Raw genomic sequence first — 10,015 nt, forward strand, 5'->3', positions numbered from 1 at the left:
CTAATCAAAGGACTTCTCTTCTCATCTAACAAACTACAACATTTACAAAAAAGCATAAGCATGCAATGTCAACCCATACACTAGAGAATTCTGGCTTCCAATGGCCTACAATACCATAGTAGTTGCAACTGCTAGTTCTTTTTAGAGCATTGTATTAAAAATGAAAAGTTTGTTTCATCCATGAAAATTTCTATCGGTTCAACTTTATCAACAAAGTGGATTCCAGAATCTAGATTTACATCATTTTTAAAAACGACAAGTGTTTTCATCTTCATGATTCATCTTTGGATCTGAACGACTAAATTGTACTACTCAAAATCGTTTAAAATTTGACCGTTCAGATATTTGATTTTTTTTCTACATCTATCAAAATATTTTCTTTCAACAAGCCTCTTCTTTCACTATGGGCTACATATAGCTACTTAACACCAAATACATTCTCTAATTCAATGACTAGGATGATCTTCAATGATTGGGATGAAGTTTTTGTAGAAGAAGAAGCACAATTTTATAGTTCTGAGTAAATCATGTATTATACTTTTCTTAGGCATGCATGAATTACTAATAGTTATGAAAATTGTTGTCATTAATGTCTCCAAAAGATTGTAAACTTGATCAATATTTAAGACTAGTAAAAATTCACAATAGCCTGCTGCAAATGACTACTCATGACTCGTCGTCGTTTTTCATGACTCGCTATTCTTAGAGATTAATTGAGGAGTAAAAGGCTATGGTAGGTCTTTTCAGACATGTATAATTATAGGTAGATTGTAATAATAATGGTGCAAAGGCATGAGATAATGAGAGTAGACATGGGCACATTTTTGAAGTCATAGTCAGTTGATTTGGATTGACTGATATGTTCTATGGATACCCCTCTCTAACATTTTGAAAATGGGACTAATATTTATGTATCACAAAGATGAATGTGGTAGGTGGACTAGGGAATGTTCTAGTGCAAAGCCTTGTGATAGAATAACTATAATGCTCGTCTATTATTTATTGCACCAACATTGAGGGAGATATGCCTACATTGACTTAGATATGTAGGTATGTCTTGATAGTTGCACAAGGCCATGAAAAGTCTCAAATTTTATTATAGATCATGAAATATGTCATTTAATCAATATGAGAAGAGTACTAACTCATAAGTGAGAATGACTATATGTTGAATTTAAGTGAATTGCTTAGTTAAGTGCCAAATGAATATCTCACTATAACGTTATTTTACATGTTAGAGAGATGAGATTAAATGAATAGGATCGATGAAAAACCACATGTGTGAGCATGTGCGGAGGGATGCATGCAGTTGAAATTACTATCTCAAAAATGTCCTCACTAGTTACATGCCTTGGAGGAAAATCAAGGTGTAGTTTTGGAGTAAGGATGGGGACTGATTTTGGAGAAAAAGATCCTCCCCCTTTTTTAGCTCCAACTACCTTTCCCATCTCTGAACTAACTCCTAAGGTGACACCTCTCTCTTTCATGCATGGATTCTCTATGAGATCTTTGTTTGCTCATCATGAGAGGTCACTTTCGTCCATTTTCCGCCGTTACACAGTCCCAACGATGATGCCAATCAAGGAGAGGAGCTGCGAAACAAGCAAAGCAACTTCTCCGAGCTACCAAATATTGGCAGTGGAGCAATGCAGAAGGCTGCAGCAAGGCCCTCTTACGTGGGAGTTGTCTAGGAGTTCAAAGGAGGGTTGTTCGCTCCTCCTTTCATGCGTGGTGCTCTTAGCGCTCCTAGTGATGATCGAGTAAAAAAAGGAAGCATCGCAATTGCACAAAACGTGACCCTTGCTATCGCCCAATGAACCTATGGAGGAGTTCCATGAGATACAGAAGAAGGCTCCAGATATGGAAGGCAAACGTCTTTCACCTCTCCAAGCTCCCCACGGACGGAAGTCTATCAAAGCCAGGCAAAGGTGCATGTTCAGCACACCTCCAAGGATACTGACCTAAGCTGAGGAAAAGGAAACGGAACAGGTGATGGCGCTGCAAGAAGACCCAACATTGGATAAGGAGAATCCAAGGGAAGAATAGGTGGAAGTGCCAATGCAGCGATTTCCAGTTGCACAAGATTTCAATTCACCAGCAAATCCATGCTCACATTAGCAAGAGAATCCTCAGTCGGAAGATGAGGAGGACTCATATTCTAAAGGTAAAGTGGTTGCTTTCTTGGATGAGGATAGATTAGAACAATCCATTGATTGGCTTTCTTCTCATGCCTTGATAGGTTTTCTTCCTGGCACCAAACCTCCAACAGTGTTTCTTGAAAACTGGCTTAGAAACAATTGGATTAGGAAGGGCCTAGTGGTCACTAGTGTGAGATTTCAAAGAAAGGGTTTCTTTTTCTTTCTCTTTAAAGCAGAAGACATGGCCTGGAAAGCTCTCGATCATGGTCTATGGACCATTAGACACCAGCCATCATATCTAGAATTCTGGTCCCAAGACTTCAACCTTACAAACCTAGGTCTACTTTTGTGCCAGCCATCATATCTAGAATTCTGGTCCCAAGACTTTAATCCTTATAAACCTAGGTCTACTTTTGTGCCAGTGTGGGTGGAGCTCCCTGATCTTCCTTTTTCATTAGTCAATCAAGCTCCTAATTTATGTAGGAGTCTAGGTCAGGTAATTGATGTTGAAAAAGAGCAGTTTATCAACCCTAGGGGGCATCCTCAAGTCTGTGTTAGGTTGGATGCGGCTAAGGAGCTCCCTAACACTTTAGTGATTGTAAATAGAAATGGAAACATCTTCATGGAGCAACCTTTAGTTTACAAGAATTTATTAAATTCTTGTTTCCTTTGTGGGTTATCCTCCCACAGAGTCAAAAACTACCCTTTGAAAAGAAATAAAGCCAAGACTCCACAGGAGCCTCCTCAGCAACCTTCTAACCAGCTCTCCAAACCCAAGTAGTTTGTCAAAGAAAAACAAAAACCCCACACACACAAAGGGGTTGTTGAGAAAAGAAATAGAAATATCCTAGTTGAAGCGTTAGAAGAAGACAAGGACATTAAGAAACACTTGGTGGATGACAAAGTCACTTTTCCTTTAGCCATAAACAATGCTTATGAGGCCCTGATAGAACAAGAATATGAATAGTGGATTCAAGAGGCTAGAATGGAAGAAGATGAGGTGAAACCTGGCTGGTCTAAGGAATTTGAGGATGATGCCAATCATCAAGATGCAAGTATGAGTGACTCTAAGTCGGATGACTCTAAGGAGGAGCTTCCTTTGGTTAAAAGCAGGAAAAGAGTACTATGGTGCCAACTAAACCTCAAGCCATAATTCAAAACAAGAGAAGAATTTCCCAGGTTTAAGGCCACGGTGTCCCTCCCAAAAGCCCTGCCCCCAAGGCAAAAAAAAATAAAAACAAAAATGGTAAGTAGCCCTTTTTCTTTCCTCACATTAAATGTGTGTGGACTAACTAATCCTTTGAGTTAGGAATTAGCAAATTAGCTGAGAGGGAACTCTCTTTCCCCTACTTTTCTTGCCCTGCAATAAGTTAAGGTTACAAATGAGGTTTTGGTGAACAAACTCAAAAGCATTGATAACAGAAGAGTGTTTTTTTTCTTCTCATGAAGAGGGTAGAGGTGGGACTGCAATAGGGGTCTTGATCTCACTACAAAGATTGTGTGTCCAACTTTCAGCAAGACTTACACCATAGATGGATTTCCATTAAATGCAAATTGAAAATAATGGCTTTCATTGTGGTCTCTGTTTATGCTCCTATTGGTTCTATGGCTAGAAGAGCCACGAGGGATTCTCTAATAGATGCTAATAGTGACCGCGTGATATTAGGGGACTTTAATATGGTTGAGGGGTCACATGATAGATGGTTGCAGAAAGGTTCTTTTCTTAGAGGTCCTCAGTTTCAAATGTGGGAAGACCTCAAGGAAAATTTACAACTTGTGGACATTGGTTCTTCTATCATTTTTACCTGGTGCAACATACAGATAGAACTCAGAAGAGAGGCAAGGCTGGACAGAATTTATGTTTCTCAATCCCTCCTAGATCAATCCTTGGAAGCCAAAAAGAAGTCTCTCTTCCCTCATTGTGTAGTCTCAACAGTGACTCACATGTCATGGGATCTTGAAGGAATGTCGATGGAGCCTCCAGTCCAAGCTACTCCTTGTGAGAGCAATGCAAAGAACGAGCTGCCCGCATGTGTTACTCTTGTTGCAATGTGTCTCCACTAGAGAAAGAGGGAAGGGGGAGAAGGAAGAGGAGAGGGAGAAGGGAAGAAGAGAGGGGAGAAGGGAGGGAGGAGGAGGAGGGAAGGAGAGAGTGAAGAGGGATGGAGTGGCAAACACAAAGGCACTGCAGGGGGAACAAGAGAACACCCAAAGACACTCTTGAAGAGAAGAGGGAGCTTGTATTCCAAACTTGTGCATACAACAATGAAGACCAAAGTCAATCATTGGCCTTTTATACGTCACCTTCTGAAGGGAAGACCAACCCTTTTTCTTTTTGCACTCTCCCTTTCTTTACATTCACAAGGCTCTTGGGCCCATAGGGTGCCAAGGCATCTTCACTACCCTTTCCTTGTCTCCTCTGTTGTTACTACTCTTCGTGTGTCGAAAATAGCACTTGTGTTAACCATATAAGAGCACTTGGGACAATCCCAGAATTAGGAGGTGCTCCTGCCAGGATGTTTGAGACAAGCCTAGCATTAGGAGGTGCTTCTAACTGAGTCCCAAATAGCGCTCGTGTTAACCTTGCCCATCCGAGTCCTAAGCCATCTGAGGCTCAAAACCCATCTATGAGGCTCAAAACCTGGAGTGGCGAGGCCAATCTTGAGCCATTTGTGGCTCAACCTCATAAAGCCTGTAACTATACTCCCTTCATGGCCACGACCGTTGAAGTAAATCATGAAGCCTAATCACCTCTAATCACTCATTACCATGCATTCTGCAACTGTACTCTGTGGGTGTTGACATGCCCCCCTTCCTGTTGCTGAGCCGCCAGCTGCGTTGGAGGAGGTGGTTGGAGAGGAACGTCTGGAGGAATGCGTAGCTATCCGATTGGTGGAGAGTGAGCCGAGTTAGGTATGAGTGGAATTGAGGTGCTTGATTCTGGCTATGTAATCCCGAAGGGATTCTTTGTCATTTTGCTTCACCTCATATAACTGATTAATCGGGCTCCACTTGTGTCAAGTTGGGACGAGATGAATGCTTTCCTCAGCGTCTCCCAGTTAACCTTTTCTTCTGTGTTGAGAGCCCTATATCGTTGGCCTACGTTGCCATCCAGACTGAGACCAAATGCATTAGCCATTTCTAGATCTATGCGAGCACCAAAGGCTTCACATATCTGTTCGAATCGCTCCACATGGAAAACTAATCTCCTTCCCCAAGGAATTTTGGTCATCAACTTGGAGATTGCTATGGGTTGACTCCTCAAGGGATTAGTGCTCCCTACTGGAAACACGGGTGCAGTCGAGGGTGGTGTGGCCCCCCTTCCTAGTGCATTTCTCCAGGATGCACATCGCCTCATCTGATAGCACCGTTTTGGGAGCTAGTGGAGGCAGTGTCATTGTGGGCCTAACAGGACGTAGAGGCAGCCTCAAGCTGGCCCTAATGGCTGAATCCACTCAATTGCTGGTACTAGCATCGAGGTAGAAGCGCCTAGCCCTCCATCCATTGGAGCAACTACGAGCGAAAACGAACGGACTCTCGTTGGGGGTGGGTCGCAGGGCATTTGCATGGAGGTTCCTTGCATTCAACGGCAGGATGGAACTTGTGGTGCCACATAGCCGGCGAAGGTCGAGGGGGCTTGGAAGGTTGAGAGTTCATAAGAAGTCACCCTCATGAGAGGCTCGCGCATCTCCTCGGCTAGGGTCTCATCTTACGAAGTTCCTCATCCATGGGTCTTCGTTCTCCATGCGTTCCCACTGAGGGTGCCTTGCGAAAGCTATAGGCCCTGGGTCCGCAAAGGTGGTTTCAATCCCTGTTTGCGGCTCAGGAGCTGGTTGTTGTTGGGCTTCCCTTCCCACGGACATACTGGCGAAGGGGTTCTCCATGTCTACTAAATTCATCTGGCCCAACCGCCCAAATCATGTGATAGCAAATCTTAACAAAAACACTGAAAAATGGAGATGGAAGCTTAATTTTGAAATGGTTGTTGAGGGTAAACAACCCAACTTGTAGAAATCTTTTACTCATGCATCCAAAGTTGATGTTTTTTTGTGTAGTATAGGTGGTTTAGGTAGTGCATAGCACCCACAAATACTCAGAGCTGGCATAAAAACTCAGAAATCACCAAACAGAAGTCGGCAAAATTCGTGTTCTCAGACATTTCCTATCCCCATGGGTCATCGTTATAGAGTTAACCCACCGACCCGTTGCCATAGCGCTAACCCGTCGGTCAAACCTGCATTGATCTGTTGGCTTAGTCCTTATCCCCACGACCTAACTTTTGATTGTCGTCTAACTCGTCGCCTTAATTAATGTGTCAAAATTAGTGACCCGTGGCCTTGAGCTTATGCCCACGATCGTTGCGTTACTATCAATCCTGCACCTGTTGCTATACTCGCATCTCGGTGAGCCAGATAACTCATCGATCGGCGCCCAATATATAGCCGTAGCTCCAACCCCATGACCGTGGGGATACCACCTGTATTCTATCCCGTCGACACGTGTCACTTTCCATCCCTATGATCGTTGCCTTAGCTTCAACCCTACGACCATTGCCTTAGCTTCAATCCTACGACTGTTGCCTTAGCTTCATTCCTACGATTGTCGCCTTAGTCTTGTTGCACGCCCATTGGGATATCTCTGGGGTAGTCTAAAAAATACAGAATTAAAGCTTCAGTCAGAGTGTATCATTTTAGAGATTTTATACATGCACTTGAGATCTGAAAGAATTTCGTCCAAGGAATCCATGCCCAAGGACAGTGTTTCGAGCTACGCTCAGCCCCCCTTTCGCCCCAATTGGGGATTGGTCCGAACCGGAAGCTTGGTTCCTAGTTCTCACTCAGTGATAGGACCTTGACGGGAGGATCCATCTAGCTCTGACGAGACAGGGAGAGCTTGAACGAGGAGATAAAAGACATCGCAGGTTCGAGGGCTTCCGAAGCCCCTTTACTAGTTTGACTCTCCCTAACTCTCATGCTCCTTCTGTAGCGTCCACGTTAAGAGGTACGATCACCACAACACCTTAGCAATCTTATAAACTACCGTCCTATCACTTCAAAACACTAACAAACATAAAAAATAAGGTTCCTATGCTCAAAAATACTTTCCAACAAAAAATGATAGTTTTCATCTCTTTTCTGTCTAAATTCACACTTCCTCACTCATTTCTCTCCTACAACTCCACTAACAAAGCTCCAAGTTAAGCTTGAAACAATGAGCAACGGGTAAATGATAAGAAAGCAAGTGTAATGCAAAAGCATACCTTGAACTCCTTGACAACGGCGCCAAAGATGTGGTCTCAACGATGACTTGTGTGTTGTGGGGATCTTGAAGGAATGCCAATGGAGCCTCCACTCCAAGCTACTCCTTGTGAGAGCAATGCAAAGAACGAGCCGTCCGCATGTCACTCAAGCGGATCCTGGATTGTTGCAATGTGTTTCCACGAGAGAAACAGGGAAGGGAGAGAAGGGAGAGGAGAGGGAGAAGATAGGAGAGAAGTAAGGAAGAAAGAGGAGAGAATGGGAGAGTGAAGAGGAATGGAGTAGCAAACACAAAGGCACTACAAGGAAAACAAGAGAGCACCCAAATACACTCTTGAAGAGAAGAAGCTTATATTCCAAACTTGTACATACAACGAAGACCAAAGTCACCTTTTGAAGAAAGGGCCAACCTTTTTTCTTTTTACTCTCCCTTTTTTTACATTCACAAGGCTCTTAGGACTGTAGGGTGCCAAGGCATCTTCACTACCCTTTCCTTCTCTCCTCCACTGTTACCACTCTTTGTGTGTCGAAAATAACACTTCTGTTAACTATATAAGAGCGCTTGGGACAATCCCAAAATCAGGAGGTGCTCCTAACTGGGTCCCAAATAGTGCTTGTGTTAACCTCGCCCATCCGAGTCCTAAGCCATCTGAGGCTCAAAACCCGTCTATGAGGCTCAAAACCTAGAGTGACGACACCGATCAAATAGCGCTTGTATTAACCTTGCCCATCCAAGTCCTAAGCCATCTGAGGCTCAAAACCCGTCTCTGAGGCTCAAAACCTAGAGTGATGACGTCGATCTTGAGCCATTTATGGCTCAAACCTCATAAAGCTTGCAACTGTACTCCCTCCATGGCTACGACCGTTGAAGTAAATCATGAAGTCTAATCACTCATTACCATGCATTCTACGCCTGTACTTTATGGGTGTTAACATGCTCCCCTTCTTGTTGTTGAACCGCCAATTGCATTGGAGGAGGTGGTTGAAGAGGAATGTCTAGAGATATGCATAACTGTCCAATTGACGAGGAGTGAGCCAAGTCATGTATGAGTGAAATTGAGGTGCTTGATTCTAGCTATGTAATCCCGAAGGGATTCTGCCATTTTGCTTCACCTCATATAACTGATTAATCGAGTTCCACTTGTGTCAAGTGGGGACGAACCCTACAATGAATGCTTTCCTCAGCATCTCTCCCAGCTGACCTTTTATTTAGAGTTGAGAGTCCTATACCATTGACCTACGTTGCCATCCAACCTCAGACCAAATGCATTAGCCATTTCTAGATCTACGAGAGCACCAAAGGCTTCACATATCTGTTCAAATTGCTCCACATGGGAGACCGCCAATCGCGTTGGAGGAGGTGGTTGAAGAGGAACGTTTGAAGGTCTGTGTAGCTGTCCAATTGACGAGGAGAGCTGAATCAAGTATGAGTGAAATTGAGGTGCTTGATTCTAGCTATATAATTGTGAAGGGATTCTGTCATTTTGCTTCACCTCATATAACTTATTAATCGGGTTCCACTTGTGTCAAGTGGGAACGAACCCTACAATGAATACTTTCCTCAGCGTCTCTCCCAGTTGACCTTTTATTTCGAGTTGGGAGTCCTATACCATTGACCTATGTTGCCATCCAACCTGAGACCAAATGCATTAGCCATTTCTAGATCTATGAAAGCACCAAAGGCTTCACATATCTGTTCAAATTGCTCCACATGGGAGACCGCCAATCATGTTGGAAGAGGTGGTTAAAGAGGAACGTCTAGAGGTGTGCGTAGCTATCCAATTGTCGGGGAGTGAGCCAAGTCAGGTATGAGTGAAATTGAGATGCTTGATTCTAGCTATGTAATCCCGAAGGGATTTTGTCATTTTGCTTCACCTCATATAAGTGATTAATCAGGTTCCACTTGTGTCAAGTCGGGACGAACCCTACAATGAATGCTTTCCTCAACATCTCTCCCAATTGACCTTTTCTTTCGAGTTGGGAGTCCTATACCATTGACCTACGTTGACATCCAAACTGAGACCAAATGCATTCGCCATTTCTAGATCTACAAGAGTACCAAAAGCTACACATATCTGTTCAAATTACTCCACGTGGGAGACCAGATCTCCTTCCTCAAGGAATTTGGTCATCAATTTGGAGATGACTATGGGTCGACTTCTCGAGGGATTAGTGATCCCTATTGAAAATACGAGTGCAACCAAGGGTGGTGTGGCCCCCCTTCCTAGTGCATTCACCAAGATGTGTATCGCCTCATCTAATAACACCGTTTGGGGAGTTGGTGGAGGCGACACTGTTGTGGACCTAACAGGACATAGTGGCGACCTCAAGCTTGGCCCTAGTGGCGGAATCCACTCAATTGCTGGTACTGACATTGGGACAGAAGTACCTGGCTCTCCATCCATTGAAGCAACAACTGTGGACAAAAACATAAAAAGAAAATGCTTTTAAAAAATTATCATAAAATATAAATAGTATGTGTTAAAAAATAGCATGCAGAGAGTATTCCACACTGATTAATAATGACTTAAACCATTAATTAAAACACCAAGGAATAAACCCCTTTCTAGAAAAAATACCAAGGGAATTAATCTACTCCATCCACATTTTAAACTAAAT

Source organism: Dipteris shenzhenensis, chromosome 8 (assembly GCF_047967505.1).
Source record: "Dipteris shenzhenensis isolate YYH24624 ecotype China chromosome 8, Dip_SZ_1.0, whole genome shotgun sequence".
NCBI classification, from domain to species: Eukaryota; Viridiplantae; Streptophyta; class Polypodiopsida; order Gleicheniales; family Dipteridaceae; genus Dipteris; species Dipteris shenzhenensis.